This window comes from Schistocerca gregaria, chromosome 4 (genome assembly GCF_023897955.1).
Source record: "Schistocerca gregaria isolate iqSchGreg1 chromosome 4, iqSchGreg1.2, whole genome shotgun sequence".
Taxonomy (NCBI): Eukaryota; Metazoa; Arthropoda; class Insecta; order Orthoptera; family Acrididae; genus Schistocerca; species Schistocerca gregaria.
Window position 1 is genome coordinate 480,972,861 of NC_064923.1, and position 18,038 is coordinate 480,990,898.

Genomic DNA, 18,038 nt, shown 5'->3' on the forward strand with positions numbered 1-18,038 from the left:
TGTGGCGAACAGTTCCGCAGCAGACAAGTAATGCAAAAGGGTTTGGACTTTGTCTTTTACATTGTTGTAAAGGAAGCTTACCCCAGCATTAGGTGTAAAGATCTTTTCTTGTAAAACGCCGTAATTGAGAAAAAGGAGCAGATACTGCCTTTAGCGAGCTTCTACTTCTAAAAAAATACACCAAAGTACAAAGACGCAATAGGCTCAAACAGCAGTTGATGACGTCGACACTACATCTACTGTGGGGATGTGTCCCATAAAACACTGTCTTACTGCCTTGCGAATTCGTGGCTTTTGCCTTACTATATAACGACACATGAATATCTTTATATTGCAGTAATGGCTTAAGAAAGTTCTGGGATACTGTTCAATGACTAACACCGTCTCGGTACGGAAAAAGTTTCGGCAGATTTTTGGCTCATTCTGGCGATATAATGCATTCATACTTAGCTTTTATTCATCTGATAGCTCTGTTATAACCTGAAATCGTGCGTCGAAGTCTAAAATTAAACAACTCTTGTGAGAACAATCTATTCTATTATTTGACAAGAATAAGACTATTTACTGGGTACCAAGCAGCTGGTCGTAACTTCTGTTTCAAGTACTCCAGTAAAATTACGTACGATTTTAAACTTTGCATTATAAAGGAACAATCTACGGGTCATGATATTGGGTGGATGGTTTCAAACTTGTAAGCATAGGTTTGCTGAATGTTTTCCAGTGACCTTTCTTTCGGGGTTGTTACGTATACGTTAAAATTTTACCTCACTGTGAGGAAACTAGCTTTCTCTACAAGACATGTATGATTTCAGACTACTCTAGAAGTACCTAAAATCAATTCTTTAATACATCATTGTAATGATTTGGCATTCGCGTGGATAGATGACGGACTAAAATTCCCAGTGCCCGAGATCGATATCAGATTATCTCTGAACTGTTTCAACGCTGTTCCACTATATTCCTGTATGGAACCGTAAGGTCATAGCTCGAATTTTACTCCATGAACCACCATAGTACGTTGGAATGTGCTAACCGTATTTTTGCAAACAGCACTACCACATACCCATTTTTAATCCTAGCACAAAAATGTGACAATCATCGCTCAGCTGTTAATTCATCTACTGCAGCGTCTACTGATGTCAAACGTATTCGGTGAGTGGGGAAATAGCGGAAAAAAGCGTCGTGAACGACATGGACTAAACTCCGTCAAAAATAGGATAAGATGAGGTTCAAATCCAAGATTCGCATAGCAGTACCTTTCAGATAGCCTATATAATTTCTACATCTACATCTACATGACTACTCTGCAATTCACATTTAAGTGCTTGGCAGAGGGTTCATCGAACCACAATCATACTATCTCTCTACTATTCCACTCCCGAACAGCGAGCGGGAAAAACGAACACCTAAACCTTTCTGTTCGAGCTCTGATTTCTCTTATTTTATTTTGATGATCATTCCTACCTATGTAGGTAGACATTTGTGCTTTGTGGTAGGTGGTAAGTTCAAATAATCGTCATTATCATCATCCATCATCATCTTGCCTCGTTACCCTACAGGGCTGGGATTGTAATACGAGTCGACAGTGATAGTGACAGTGGGTCACCGGAAGCCTTTGCTACGTCACCCCTCTCGCCGGAATGGAATTAGTGTACGCCGTCTGTCCGCGTCTAGAGTAAGCGTATGTTAAAGTGTGAGAATTTTCGAAATGTTTGCGTAGTGTGTAACAGAGACGGGACGTGGAAACCAGGACGGTATTTACCTAGTCGGATGTGTGTGTGTGTGGGGGGGGGGGGGGGGGGGGGGACTCCAAAGCGATGTCCAGGCTCGTCCTTACACCGACCCTTGTCGTTAATCCGCCGGAAGGGTTCGATGCCGCGTGGTTAGAGGCGCCATATTACGAATTACGCGGCCCCTCCCGCCGGAAGGGTTCGAGTCCTCCCTCGGGCATGCATGTGTCTGTTGTCCTTACCGTAAGTTATTTTAAGGTAGTGTACAAGTCTAGGGACCGATGACCTCAGTAGTTTGGTCCCTTGGAAATTCACACACACATGAACATTTGAAGGGTTCGATCCGGGGCCGATTCGCCTCCCGAATCCGGGAAAGGGGCATTAGCGCCCTCGGCTTTTCTGCCGGGTTAGTTAAGCTACTGTATTATTGCCTGGTAAATACTCAACAGCGTACGTAGCTGAAGAAAGAAAACGGAACACTCTGAAATTCTTTACTCATCTGTTATTTACTCTCATCCTAAAATATAAACACCATTAATAATACAAACGAATAAAATTTACCTTACGATGACTCTGTGCTGTAACTCAATATGCTTCCATGTTAGGGTATTACGTAGTGCCTGGAATGATATCTTGTGTTTTGTTGCTGCTCTTGCCGCCGATGCCAAAATGAATTTAACCTTAGATGTTTGTACAGATCTTAGTCTTTCAGGCAACGAATCTTGAAAATAGGTAGGAACATTGGTCAGACATTATTTAGAAGAGGATACTGTGTCGCAGTAATTTTGAAATGGGATATTCACGATCTTGACGGACAACAAATTTGTTTCTGTCTCAGCGAAAAATTAGCACCCAATATCATGTAATAAACGATGGTGCTCTATATATCCAAAGGTTTGTAAACATCACTCTAGTAATTTAGTGTTAAGATTCACTGAGTATTGGGGTCCAACTGTGCTCTAAAAGCCAAGGAGAGAGCGAGACATGACCTACTGAAAAGAATAATTGATCTCGCCAAGAAAAATAAAACAGGACGATTGAAGAGGAAAATGCAGATTTGTGGTCGAATTGCTTTCGCAACGCGTTAGTTTCGCTTCAGTGGAGTTGGAAGTACGTGTATTGGACAGAGAATGCTGTTTAGCGACGTGACGTCCTATTCTGCGTCACAGGCCGACTTTAAATCTCGCAAGATATGCCGGCGGTTTTTGTTTCTCCTGCCTCCCCTGTCTGTCCCTCTCCACCCGTCCTGCCTCTATAGGTCACCCCCTTCCCCCCCACTCGCTGCTGCTCCCAGCAAACTCCCCTCCTCCCCCACCATCCGCCGGAAGAGAGCGGCGTGCCCCAATTTTTGAAGACCGCCACAAATTTCGGAACAATAACTTCAGCTGTCTCGTAAACTGGCTTACTGAATTATCAACCCTAAAATGTTACAGCGCCCGACAAGATGTGGAATGGCATAAAACACAAAGTTTTTCGCCGTTGCCACGAAAGTTACGAGGGAGTGTAAACATGTCACTTGCCACAGTAACGCAACCGTAACCCTCCAATATTCAGATGCAAAATAATGTAGTTGTAAATTCATAAAAAAGCAGGAACGCTACGTTTAATACGGGGGTGGTAATATATCTGACGGCGGTAATAAATATCTTTATTCTCGGGGAAACAGGCGGGCGGTAGGCAATATGTTTTACGGCGCCGTATTTCAGGCGGCTTTATCGAGCGCTTTGAAGTTTACGGTGAAAGACGGCCAACAATTGGCGAGGAGAGATTTATCGCGAGTGTCTGCGCATGCGCTCGCGCGCCTTGGTCTCCACCAGGTGGAAACAACGACCCCCACGACGCTAATTTCGACGGCGGCCACGCCTTGCGGAAACCCGCCGCGGCCAGATGGGCGCGAGACCTGCCTTCCTCCACTTCCTTCCCAATTTCCCCCCCCCCCCCCCCCCCACCCCCCCCCCCCCGTCAAGCAACGTGTTCATTATTGCCGCCTCCAGACGTGACACTTGAGAACTTGAGACACCCACCACCTTCTATTGCGGAGTTACTAATCTGTTCCCGAACTACTCGCCCGAACTAGGAGTGCCGACTGCACGTAATGACTTAACTTGCAGACCATTTTTTCTTTTTTTTTCTTAAAATCTTGATCGTAATTCACTAAATTCTAGGCTGCCTCTGTAGCCTAGAGCTATGTTTCCCAAACGCTGGTGTTCCGCAGGAAGCGAGTAAGTGCTCCGCGACAAACTAATAACATGGCAGTATTTTCAACATGCTGACAATTCAAATTATTTTTTAAATATTTTCATTTATGTGTTACTAGTTAAGATTTAAAATTAATCACTGAATAAACAACTCTTGGCCGGCCGTGGTGGCCAAGCGGTTCTAGGCGCTTCAGCCTGGACCCGCGCGACCGCTACGGTCGCAGGTTCGAATCCTGCCTCGAGCATGGATGTCTGTGATGTCCTTAGGTTAGTTAGGTTTAAGTAGTTATAAGTTCTAGGGGACTGATGACCACAGCAGTTGAGTCCCATAGTGCTCAGAGCCATTTGAACCATTTTTGAACAAATCTTCCTCATTTTTTAAAAACTTCATTAACCTTCATGGGAACCTGTTGTCTAGAGGAAAGTGCCGGTGCCTCGGAAAACTTAGATGATTTTCCGTGAGCCCCCTCCCCCCCCCCCTCCCCACCCTCCACACCTTCCGCCTCACCGATATCCGTCAGTTGTTTGGTCTGAGGACGGGCTAAACGAGGAGCTGTTAAAGTATTTGAGGTTTGACATGTGGGCTGCCAAACTGGGCAAGAAAGCAGAAAGGCTGGGAACTGAATGCTCATCTATTTAATAAATCACTTGGCGCGGTGACTGCTTTAATAATGTGCTAGAAAACCACGATTCTTTCCAGGCAAATGCCGGGATGCTTCCTCAAGAAAGGGGACGGCCGACTTCCTTCGCTGTCCTTTCCTAATCCGATGAGACCGATGACCTCGCTGTTTGGTCTCTTCCCCCAAAACCAACCAACCAACCAACCACGATTCTTTAAAGACTGGAATGCGCATGTATGAAACAGCTTTAAATTTCTTATTACAAATGAGTTAATGTGTTAATATTAGACGTTAAGCATGTAAGCGAGAAATAGCCCAGAAAAGGTTTGAAATTACGTTTGAAGTTTGTTGAAAGTATCTCAGCGCTCTGATTCTTACATAATGGATTATTGCAGCATGGACAGTTTGGGTTTTGCGAGTAACACAGCCGCAAGACATATACAGGGTGGTCAGAAACAGTCTGGAAAGCTTGCAAGGATGTTGCATAGTAGGCCGTGCTGAGAAAAGATACCTTTTGCCGTTTCCGAGTTAATTACCATTGAGGTTAGCATATCATGCCAGCCACATGGATTAAATGACAGTTCTCAAGGCGTAGATGATAGCACACGAGACTGCTCAGCCCTTGGTCCTCGTTCAGTCCCTGCTACAGTCCCAAGTCCAGTTGTTGCATCGCTCTCTTGTAAGGATTTAGGAAACCAAACGCACAACACGTTTGGCGACACCATCTCTGGCGGGCAGTTTGTATTTTCTCGCACCTTCTGAAACCTGGTTGGTAGGTACTCAGAGAGCACATAGGATAAGGTTACGATTGTGGATGGAGACGTAAACAGTTACTCTGAGTTGCACAATCAAACAAACAACTTTATTTTTCTAAGAACCACTTATTTACACTTTGCTTTAAAATATCACAATTAGACAATGTGACTGAAGGCCCAGTTAAAGAAAACTTGAAATGGTTTCTGGGCTGAGGGCCTAAAACCACACCAAAAACAAGGACGGCTGAAGGGCTGGCTTAGATATCAAAAGCAATTAAAAACAGAAGGTAAATTTAAAAAAAATGCAGTTGAAAACAATTAGCGGCTGAAGACCTCAACTACACGTCTGAAGGACAACTATAATTAAAACGAATTAATAAACAAGTTTTCTAACCAAGAAATTTCTTTTTAAACTTACAACAGAATGGCATAAAGCCTAATTAAAAAATATTAACTTATTGCATGGCTGAAGGCCACAAATTTGAAACAACGGCTGAAGGCACGAACAACAAGTCAAACAATTTAAAATAAATTTTTCCTCTAAAGAATACGCACGGCTGAAGGCCTTATTGAAAGGCGTTCATGTAAATCTTCGGCCGAAGGCCACACGAAACACATCAAACATCTAACGGCTTAGGGCCTGGATTACAAACAATTTCAAATAGAGCAAAATTTTAGGAATTTTTTTAAAAATAATATCAATCTTCAAAATTTTAGTTTAACACTTCTGAAGGCCTATATGTAAAAGTTAAAAAGAACTGAATTAATACACGGCCAGAGACATCGCACAATACTTCAAGCTAAAATGAAAATCACAATCTAAAACAAAACACAAGTGCTCAGGCGTGTTGCAAGGGTCGGCCTGAGAAGGTAGCTCAAACGTAAGGTGAGATAAGAAAGGCAGCCAAGAGTTGAAGTTAAATAATCGGATGACAGCCTAAACTACGGACGGTCCAAGGACCGACCAACTTAACCAATTCCCTTCCGTCCGACCAACGATGGAAAATATCGGCCGAGGACGAGGATACGAACAGCCCTAGGTCTTCAGAAAACATCCAAGGGAACAATAAGCGCTTTAAGCAAAATATGAACCAAACAAGTTAAAGTGCTGTCGAACTACACGCCGTGCCGGACAGCATCAACACAACGAGGAAAGGCACACTGCCGGAAAACTACGCTAACGACCAGAGCAGGTAACTGGGACATTAACGGCCACACTGCAGAAAATACCGCTGGTGCACTTCACTAGCAAGTAAGAGTAAGTTTAATAATTAATCACAATATAGGAAGACGGCTGCAAGGTTTCGCCGACTCCAACATGTCATACGTTGCTGCTAGCACGAATGGCCCAGGAAGCAACAACCTGCAAATGAACGAAGAGATGTCCCAATAGTTGAGGTTTCATAACAGGTTAACTGATGACTCAACTTCAGCGTCCAGGTTCGGTGGGCAACGAACTTTGTTGCTCTCGCAGCTAGCACCTCACGATCAGACAGCGCGAGCACGCGACCAATGATCCCGGCCTGGCCTCGCGCCGCGGAGACTTCCTCGCTGCTCCGTCCCAGCCAACTGAGACTTCCTCGCTGCTCCGTCCCAGCCAACTGACCACCACCACCACCACCACCACCACCACCACCACCGCGAAATACTAGCGGTCACACCAAAGATAGTAAGACAGTACTAGTACCGATAAACGCTGCTGCTGCTGCCACTCATGGAAGCAAGCCAGCGACGTCGTAACGCCTGTAAGTAAGGAAGAAACGAGACGCCACTCGACGCGACAAATTGCTGAAACGTCCCCTTAGAAAAATTATACAAGACTGTGCTTAAACTGACACACAATATTTTTAGCGCAACGGAATCTGACTTTCAATAATCCCTACAAAAGAATTGCCCTGACTAACAATAAGCTATACCTTTCATCATCACTTACCTCACAAAAATCTTCGTTACTCAAGCTACAGCAATACAGCTAGCGCCACTACTGCCAGCTAAATAAAAGATTCTAACTACTGAAGGCACTAACTGCTGGTAGGCATAGTTAGCAAATGAAAGATTTTGATAGACAACAAACAATGTATTTACCTTAATAGTGTTCAAAGGTCATAATATATATAGCACTTCATGACATCCAGTCTTACAAATTTACTGTCTCTAATGGACACACGTCCAGATCATCCGCTTTCAAAACTCTGCCATGTATCTCCCCACATCCACCACTGCTGGCGGCTCACCTCAAACTGTGCAACGCTACGCACTGTTAACATCCAACTGCTCAATACTACAATAGCTATCAACAATCAAAACCAGCCACAGACTGTGCCGGCCGTGGTGGTCTAGCGGTTCTAGGCGCTCAGTCCGGAACCGCGCGACTGCTACGGTCGCAGGTTCGAATCCTGCCTCGGGCATGGATGTGTGTGATGTCCTTAGGTTAGTTAGGTTTAAGTAGTTCTAATCCTAGGGGACTGATGACCACAGATGTTAAGTCCCATAGTGCTCAGAGCCATTTGAACCAGCCACAGACTGTACACAGCACAGACAGTGATTTTCATACAGAGCGCTACGTGGCGTTACCAATAAAAACATCTAAACAGCGTACTTACAATGCCACAGAACAGAGGGCATGAACGCGAGCAGCACAGGGCTCAGCTTCTTTTGTTTAACCTTTAATAAATGATCATAACTTTTAACGATTAGGCTACGACAGCACTTTAAGTTTTGCAGTTGGTCAAAGTCGGATGAAATGTTGGAAATGAAATTTTTGTTGTCCCTAGAAGCCATTTGGTAATAAAGAAGTAATAGTTCATTTCTAACTCAAATGTGTTCGCTAAATCTTCCTGTTACAAGACTTCACCATGTTAATAAAAAACCGTATCTAATTTTCTGTAGGTCCATCTTTCGAAGTCATAAAAGTATGTTGCGATAGATATAGATACAAAGTTGTGTCATAATGTCTCGAACTGCATAAAGCCGGTTTTCTGAATATACCTTCTTGCTTATAGGCTCAGCTCGGATTCTCAATAAAACGAAGTCGAACTGTACTCCGTACGCGACTCATTTTCCGATATTCGCAATTCTGTTGCTCATATTTTTCCAGTTCGGCTTCTGCGTAATACAGTTAATGTATCAGAAGTTCAAACGATTTAGACTTCTAAATTCTCCAAGACGAACAATGAATTGATGGTTTAATTTATTTAATGGTACAGAACCAACCCATTCCTACGCTATCTGTCGTCAAAAGTATGTTAGGAGAAATACTTAGAAAATGCTTGCTAATGGTGTTCGTGAATATAACACTAAATTTCAGAAACTCCCATTACCTATCTATTGCCAAAAGATTACAGATATACAAATTCTTTCTCGTGGAACATGAATAGGAATTCCTATAAAAAAAGAATATTATTGAGTCTAGACACATGTCCTGTCATCGGCCTTGGGAGAAGGTGTGGCCTGCGTGGCGCAATCAGAGACGTGTTGCCGAAAATGGTGAATTTATTTCTAATTGCTTTTGACTGGTATAGCCAGGTTTTGTTTTTTCGGTTATTTGTTTTATTAGCATTGGTAAATTATTTTGTTCATTGTGGAAATATTAAAAGACTGCACCTATTGTAATAGAAGACAATTTATAATGAAATAGCAGCAACCATTTGCTTTTATAGACGATAATTTGCTGATGCTTCGCAAGTCGTTCAGACTTGATGGCATCCCAATTCGTAACCACCACACCTGAACACATGCTGGTAATGCAGACTTCTACCAGCCATGGAAAAAACTTAGGTTATAAATAAACCAGCATGTGGTCTCCTGAAATGTGGTATTCATACCGCAAAGTTCACACTCTTTACCTGGTTCCCCCGGTTCCAGGGAAATTCGTTTTGTTAGAACACACAGTTAAAGCACGTTTCACACACTGAGCTTCCTAAGCTTGAAATGGAATGCTGTGAAATAAATCCAGTCTCTTAGATCCATAAGAACTTAATAGAACTATGAAAGGTTCTGGTGAAGGGACGAGAGATCTCACGTTCGTAACATATTACATACGTGTCCCATTGCTGGTCGGTTTGTGAATAATTAGAGCAGTGTTATAGTGTCCACTCCGGCGTAATGCCTTCTAGATTCGAAATCATAACGTGTTAAACGCTCTTCCTTTTTAAAATGTACGTGCAGGATGTGCATTCGTGATTTGTTAGAGAAAAAAGTGATGATGGATTGATTCGGTGAAACATCGATTGCGGTCATTTTTATGGGTCCGTAACTTAGTAGGTGAAAAACGGAATCCTTATTGCAGGCACGGGCAATCTTTAGTGACCCGCTGACGTAAAACACATACACATACACACATGAGCTCGCGGGACGGTTAGCGACTTGACTGACAGCATCGCTCCCAGCCCATACAGTCAAAACTACAGTGCCCAGGCCGTTAATGTTAATGGGGTAATCCACCGATATAAATGGCACCTCTTTCGTGACACGCTATGCCAGCAGCAAGTTATGTCTCGAAACTGGCGCTTTTGAGGGTACGTATCCTTCCTACGTTTAGATGTTTGCATTTATTTACAATGCCGAACATTGTTCCTTCACTTAGACGTTGTACAATAGACGACTTAAAATTTCCATTGCAAAATTCTGTAGTACTGTTAGTATAAAAACAGTTGCTTGACCACTGGAAGACCGCGAAGTGGGCCTACCCACTTCGTGCATCTCACCGAAATATTTTGTTTCTCGTAATGTCAGTGCCGTCTAAAGTTCAATTGCTGTTTGTGTAAAAGGTGCACAGCGTACAAAAAAATTCTAGTGTCTGATAATAGCTTTGCTAATCCTCAGTGCACTGCACCACTATGTTACAAATATCCAAGTTTCTGGCTATACCTGCCACAACGTTGACAGTACACGGTTACTCGACCTGTTGTTGTGAACGTCAGAAGATTGTCTCCATTCAGTCGGCATTAGTCTAATAAAATCCTTGTTTTTCATTTGCAGCTCGAACCACATTCGTTACCATAGGTTGTTCTCTCTCTCTCTCTCTCTCTCTCTCTCTCTCTCTCTCTCTCTCTCTCCCCTCGTCTATAGTTCGCAACAAATGGATTTAGTTCTCAACTTCCAATTCTCAACTTCCACAGCAGTTGGATTCATTCATGCTTTGCGTCCCCTGTTTCAGCACTGTCTGTACATCAGTTTGCACTTTAACCTCCCTCTTACGACCGTTACTGAAAATTCAAAATGTATCCTCAATATTGTGAACGCTTTACCTCAGGAGAATACTCAATACGCTAATTTCTTTAGCCACCAATGTACTTCGGTGAGGTTCTGGAACTCAGATGATTCGAATTTCGCTCAACTTGCCCACAATTTCATATCAGTAACACGGTACGTCCGCAAAGGTCACAGTGAAATCTGACAGCTATTAATAATAATCCGGAAATCTAAGAATTTCATGGTGAGATTTCAGAACTGCCTGTTATGCAGACAGCTATTCGTTTTGAAAGTCACACTTGTGTCGACATATTTGGGGCATCATGGATGGATATTACTTACGTTTCACTCTCCAGAATGTTAGGTTTTGTATAGCCTTTCTTCATGCCCTTACGGCAAAGAAAAGCAGCCATGGTGACTCAATGTCCCGGATCACCAGCCTCCGCGCCCTCTGCAGTGTCTCGTCATGTGAGGGTATGTGAGACCGTTAAGGTGTACTTAAGTCGGTTATTAAGCTTGACGGCCCGTTTGGTGCTATTGGGGAGCAGTAGACTATGTCGTCACAGGCTTTCACCACCTTCCTCCTCTTCCGGCTCCCCTCATCATTATTATCCAAAAGAAATATGAACCACTACACAAACACCCATTACACATTTAAACACACAGTTGTCACACTACGCTAAGAAAAGGTGCCAATTCGCGTGAAGGGAAGTAAAAACCTTCCTAATTAGGCGGATGAACTGCCCTTCGCGGTCTTCAGCGAACAATGCCATAAGAGTTTTCTTTCACATCATTAAATAGTTTGGACCGATGACCTCAGCTGTTTAATCCCATAGTACCTTACAATTAAATAGTTTGCTACAGTGTTCTCGTAGTACCTGTCCTTACCTACTTAGCCTTACTGTCATTGTAATACAATGAATCACGGTACACGTTTCTAATGAACTGCACTCGCAAACTATGTTAAACGTTGTGTTTTGTGAAATTTGCAATTGCAACTCGAGGATGGCATTCATTGAAATCATATATCTGTTTCTTAATGTATTTCTAGAATAGACGAACATATAGATGAGTACAGGTAGCACGAAAATAACTGTGGCAAGCTACATCAGATGGAGCTCTTAAGGAACCTAATATTCTATAAACAAAGCAGTAATAAAAGTATTCCCTGATGACCAAAACATACTTTGACAATAAAAGTAATAGTTACAGGATAATAGACGTCACTGGATTCCCGTAATTTAGACTATACACGGCTGCAGTTAGAGTAACGACCAGTGCAAAGATTTTGCATTGAGATGTATAAGAAAGGCACCAATTTTAAACATCATGGTACCACGAAACTTACGTAGTGTATTCCAAACTTTGCTAAGATTGCTGAAGCAAATGACACGCCAGTTTCAAAGAAAATTAAACCCAGCTGCTATGTCATGCCGTTGCATGTGTTTAATTAACTAACGGTGGGCATGTTTTTCTTGACACTCAGTTGTTACGATAACATTACACAATGATCTCTACAAAGTGGATGCATACTAAATTGTATTTTTTCTGTTCCGCCAAACTCTTCACAGTGTACCCGTTTGCTCTTTCCTTCTTTCGAAGTGACAGGCGCATGCGTTAAACATGTCAGGCGCCATTTCGCTTGTCCACTCTTCCAAATATTTTTCATCACGCCTTGTTTATGCGCTGTAATTGGTTTCTCGATGGACAGCAGCCTTGGTGTATCATAAATGCTATAAGATTGTTCCACTTAGATAGGGTGCACAGTTCGTGGTCGAAAAAGTCGCAAGAATCAGCAGCAATAAAGTTAGTTTTCGTAATTTCTTTTATCAAAGTTATTGTTAGTCACTAAGGGGAATTTTCAAAAACGGCTCTGAGCACTATAGGGCTTAACATCTGAGGTTATCAGTCCGCTAGAACCTAGAACTACTTAAGCCTAACTAACCTAAGGACATCACACACATCCATGCCCGAGGCAGGATTCGAACCTGCGACCGTAGCGGTCGCGCGGTTCCACGCTGAAGCGCCTAGAACGTCTTGGCTACTACGGCCGGCGGGGAATTTTAGTCGTAAAATGATACTGTGTGAATGGTGGCAGTTCTTACCACAACAATACAAAATTTGTCTCTGTTCTTAACTGCACTGAAGTTTCACTTACTGTTGAATGTTGTCCATATAATTTACACTTCAGCAACAGTGATGCAAGAATACGTCATTACTTCATACCGTCGTATGTGTTGCTACAGCTGTTGTAACTTTGCATTGCCAACTTTGAATCTTTTATCCAACATTCTTTCTCTTTGTTTCAAATCCATTCTCTAATTCGTGATTCCCAGTTTTTGGTTTGTCGTAAGCATCTCTAAGTGAGAGAGAAATAAAACTCAAATGAAAAAAAGAAATGTTACATATTAGGACACAACATGTTGAAAGTTTAAGCTATCGACAAGTTAAGTTAAAAACAAATTTACCTGGAAATTTAGCAATGTATTCAGTACAGTCATTCTGAAATATGCAAAATACTGTCGTTAGGGAAATAAGTGTTTTGCCTGGATAGCGATCAGTAATGGACGCAAAAGTCGTTGAGTGCCATTATCGGTGGCCAGAGTCAATAATGAGTTAATGCTAACACACTCAAGTGTGTAGCACTGTTTATTTTCCGCTCGCAGACCCTGCAGAGAACATGAAAGTGTTGGGTTTTTACGCCACTTACCCACATTACATTAATGACGCAATGTATTGCTAGAAGCAGAGGGAGTAGCGAACACCGCAGACAGAAGGTTGACAACTGGTTTGCTTGATTCCAATCTTTATTTCGTAGTCTCCACTGCTTAATAAAAGATACAACATAAAATACGTAACGCTTGAGACACTGTTAAATGATCAAGTTTCAGTCGGAAGCAGACTCTAAAGCCTCCACTGGGTGATTCGTGCCAGTAAATAGCCTTATATATTAAGGTGACTGTATTTCACAAGGATAAACTGACTTATGTAAATGTTACATACTGACGTCTCCAAGAGCTCTGGAGATAACGGAACGGGGTAAAATTCCGTCATGTAAACATAACTCAAAATAAGAATCGAAACAGAACCCATAAAATCTCAGCCTCTCTGGTCATTCGTTTAATATATTAAATATCGTGAGTAATCCAGAAATTCATTCAGTAAAAGTATATAAAGCCAACAGAAATGTACACAGCCAGCAATATGCTTGTTATAGTGCTTGTTAAGCTCAGTTTCAGTCGTTTACGTTTGTCTTAATATTATACGATTCTTTCTCGAAACATTTCCTTTCGTAATGATTGGTTCTTTTTTCGTTTATTTAGTGATCAAACCATCCACGATTATCTGGGTAACAAATATTTTTATGTTTTTAAGCCGAGACAAAGATTATACGTTATGTTAAAAATTATTAAATAATAAAGCTTCTTTCGCTATTTTCACAGTGGCTAGCTCTTAACCTGTTATGATTCGTGTTCGGTCAACCCTATTTATTGGCGAATAATTTGTATCACATTTTTAGTTAATACCCTTTTTTTAGTATTTTACTTCATTATTAACATTATTCTCTTAATAAACCATTAATGAAGGCCATGGACTTACCTTGACATTCACAGCCTAATAGCTATTATTTACTAACACCTAGCGTTTCGCTTGCTGCATCGTCCGTCCTACGCATGTCACATATTTCACACACATAAACTGTACGATCTTCAGAGTTTCATTTGAAATCTGAGGAAACCAAAACTTCTGCCAATAACAGATAGTCGTTTCGAGCAAAATGACTGTCATTGATAACTGTCCAATTCACCGCTTTTTCACAGCATGACTCGAGAGGAGGATTGCACATTCAGTGTGCAGCGGAACACTGGTGTAATGCGGCAAGTGGAAAAAGTGCTCCGCGAAAACTGCTAATAAAGTAGCTTTTTGCGACATTTTCTTAATTTTTTAAAAAATCATTGTGATATCTGTTTTATTAGTTGCTAGCTGCGCCCCGCGGTGTCACCTGGGTCTTCTATTAGTCTATTTCCACATTTCCTCCCTCTCACCATGTTGTCCTCCTTGTCTCTCAACGTTATTACCCCCACTCCAATAGATAGCTGGTGGTTCTTGCCCCCACAGGTTTCCTTTCCAGGTCGTAACTAATACGCGTATCAAATTTGGTTTAAATCGCTTCAGGAGTACAGGAACAAGCGTTTACCCGTGCCTTTGCCCATCTGCGCACATGCACAAGTTTTTTTTTTTTTTTTTTTTTTTTTTTTTTTTTTTTTTTTTTTTTTTTTTTACATTCATCCAACGTATTTGACACGCGTTGGTACACACGTTTTACCTGTACCTCTGGCAAATTTCGCACGGCAGCTTCATTTACATGCAGCTAATTTTTTTTATGAAGTTGCAACTCCTGGACTGTGTCCTGTACAACACTTTAATTTTGCAGGTGAATCCAGTGGTATATGTTTCTACCGTCTGCGAAATTTTGATGGATAAGTCTATAGTTAATAGTAATAAAGTAAAACAATAGGATTCATGCGGCGGGTTTACTGCATGAAAAGCGACAATGTAGTAAGCGATACGTTTTTCCTTTTATCATTTTGTGAGAGTTGGAACTGGGAAAATGTTTCTTAAGAGTTTGATATTACCTGTAAAGTTTGAACAAAGTCACAAAACGCGCTTACTTTCAAGTACAGGATGAATAAAGCATTGCTGTTAGCTTATTAAGAGCTACACTTCTTTTTCACACCTACCCCTTTAGAAGGTAGGTATATATAAGATAAGCAGTATGTTAATTTCAGGGTATATGCTGTCTGCTTTCAAAATTCGACGAAATGCGTCCAGCCATTTCCGCGTAAAGGAGTAATAAGTATTCTAACACTCAGCGTCTCTCTCTCTCTCTCTCTCTCTCTCTCTCTCTCTCTCTCCCTCCTTTCGCTTCTCCTTTTAACACTATTGCGCTCTAATGTGGACTTGAAAACGACACTTGGTTATTGCGTAACAGATACTTACAGTGTGACTCTTCTAGCAGAATGTAATAGCGTTAAATGGGGGAGAGTTTGCACCACACATCTTTGGTACCTCGCTCTTCGTGTCCCATGTCAGAACCGTCACGGAGAGCAGTAGGGACGAGTCGCAGGCCAGCGGGCTTTGTAGGCCGGTGGGTGCCGCCTCCTCCACCCTGCATTGAGGGCGCACCACACGTGAGGTGGCCCCAGCCCTGCCCGCTGTTGTGTGGCGCCCGCCACACAATGGCCCGGATTCCATACATATGGAGCCGCTTTAATTGAGTCGCCGCGCCGCGGCCGCTGGGCGTCGCCGGCTGACGTCACGTCACGTGTGACGCGTCAGTCATGCGCGCACTCGTCAACGCCCACCGCGAGTCACGAGTACACTCGTGTCCAATCCGCTGACTCCTATCTCCTTCCTCGTGCATCACTTGCGTGTGCAAATAATTAACTTCGTAAGCAGTTTAGGTGGTAGGTTATTTTGTATATTTATTATTGTTCTGCCTCAAGGTTGTTTTTTATCAAGTCGCCTGCGAGGATGTCGTAGCACTGATAAGGGGTAACGCTAAGAAGTGATAATAAGTGGGACCAACAATTTCGTTTCGTTAGGAACTTGCTGGAGAAAGCAGAGACGGTGTTTCCAAGGGAATCGCTCTCGTGACGTGAGTGTGGCCAATTCGAGAGTACTGATCCAAAGAATAATCTTTACCAAGTAGGTATAACGACAGAAATAGAACTAATTCAAAGATTTGTCTGCAAGATCGTTACAGGTCGATGTAAGCCCTTCGGAAATCTAGCAGTGATTCTTGAAGGAAGTCGCCGCGGTCCCCGCGAATGCTAATAGGTAAAATTTTGTTAACTGGCGTGCGAAGATGACAGACGCAGTTCCGCTATTGTGTATGTTGAGTGAGGATCATGATAAAAAGACATCTTCAGCTCGCTAAATATGTTAGTAGAACATGAAAGAAATGACTAAAACTGGAAGTCTTTCCGACCTGCACTGAACAATAGCTTTCTGAATATATTCGGATGTGCAGGTATAGAATAAAACTTGTTCTTCCTCAGTAATAAGCACTGGTCAACACTGCAATAACCATCTACGTACCGTAGCTGCCAGATCCCTCAAGGTTCTGTTCTGGATCCCACGCTCTATTCCGTCTACACGAGTGATACACCGCGCCGGGTCACTTCCCTCTCTTTGCGTATCTGACTGCAATATACTGGGGCAGTTCCAACCTAACATAGGTTGCACCGAAAGTAAAGGAACACTTTGACGACATTCTCATCACTGACTTGTTCTTTGGAACATTACTATCAGTGCAGCCGAAACACAAACTATTCTCTTCATTTTCGAACGTATACCCTATGATGGCAGACTCATGGCGAACTGAACCAACATACCATAGGAGAACAAAATCAAATATCTACCCGTCATCATTTACTGCAGTTTTTGCTGATCCATTTTAGATGTACTTCATGTATTAGCTGATGACATAGCTGCAACCTTAACAGTTCAGCAAACAAAGCATATCGAGGACATCTGCAACGAACTTTCAGAACTTCTGTGTCAACTATATCCGCTCCTAAGGAGGCGATGGGCTGTTTCTTAGGATGAAGATTGGATTGTTCAACGCTCTCCTGCTTCCTGTCATCACGTACAGATCAGAAATACGGACATTAGCTGCGGACACAAACATCAGAAATGTCCCCAGAATGAGATTTTCACTCTGCAGCGGAGTGTGCGCTGATATGAAACTTCCTGGCAGATTAAAACTGTGTGCCCGACCGAGACTCGAACTCGGGACCTTTGCCTTTCGCGGGCAAGTGCTCTACCAACTGAGCTACCGAAGCACGACTCACGTCCGGTATTCACAGCTTTACTTCTACCAGTAGAGCACTTGCCCGCGAAAGACAAAGGTCCCGAGTTCGAGTCGCGGTCGGGCACACAGTTTTAATCTGCCAGGAAGTTTCTCATCAGAAATGTTAAATTTCTCTAAAACCGATTTGTCTGCACAGCGACGGATGCTCCCCGCTTCCTTCCAAATACGCGTGGGTGCAATACACTCAAACCCAAGAAATTACTCATATCATCCAATGGAAAGACTTCATCTTCTATGAAAGATCCGGAACGTGTTATTGTGCCCTAATTTATTCTTTGGGTACTGCCCCCACCCCCCTTACCCCAGCAGCATATTTACCGGCATGCTCACCACTCGCCAGTTTAACTTCTAATGGTTCGCACTAACATCACACATCATCATATGCTCAATCCCCTCATTCAAACCCTCTGTTCGACAAAAAAGGAAAAGACGTAGCATGTCCCGGGGCTTGAACCTAAGGGCGTTCGACCCCACCAGATTCAGAGGCCGGCAGAATAACACTTCATTGCTAAGGTTGACATCGGCTAATATATGAAGTCCATCTGAAATGAATAAGAAAAAGAAAAACTGAATTTTAGCAGTGTATAAACGTCCGATGTTGCCAATTCCAGCGAACACACACACACACACACACACACACGCTCTCTCTCTCTCTCTCTCTCTCT

At 42.6% G+C, this 18,038-nt stretch overlaps 1 protein-coding gene and 1 non-coding gene across 3 annotated transcripts in view; one reads left to right on the forward strand and one right to left on the reverse strand.

The window, feature by feature from the left end:
- LOC126267172 (zinc finger protein Noc-like) overlaps positions 1-18,038 on the forward strand; it is a 109,920-nt gene that overhangs the window by 43,597 nt on the left and 48,285 nt on the right. The gene's annotated exons all lie outside the window — the stretch shown is intronic.
- Positions 17,271-17,345, reverse strand: Trnas-cga (transfer RNA serine (anticodon CGA)). The gene has a single exon. It is a non-coding gene; the product is annotated as a tRNA-Ser (tRNA).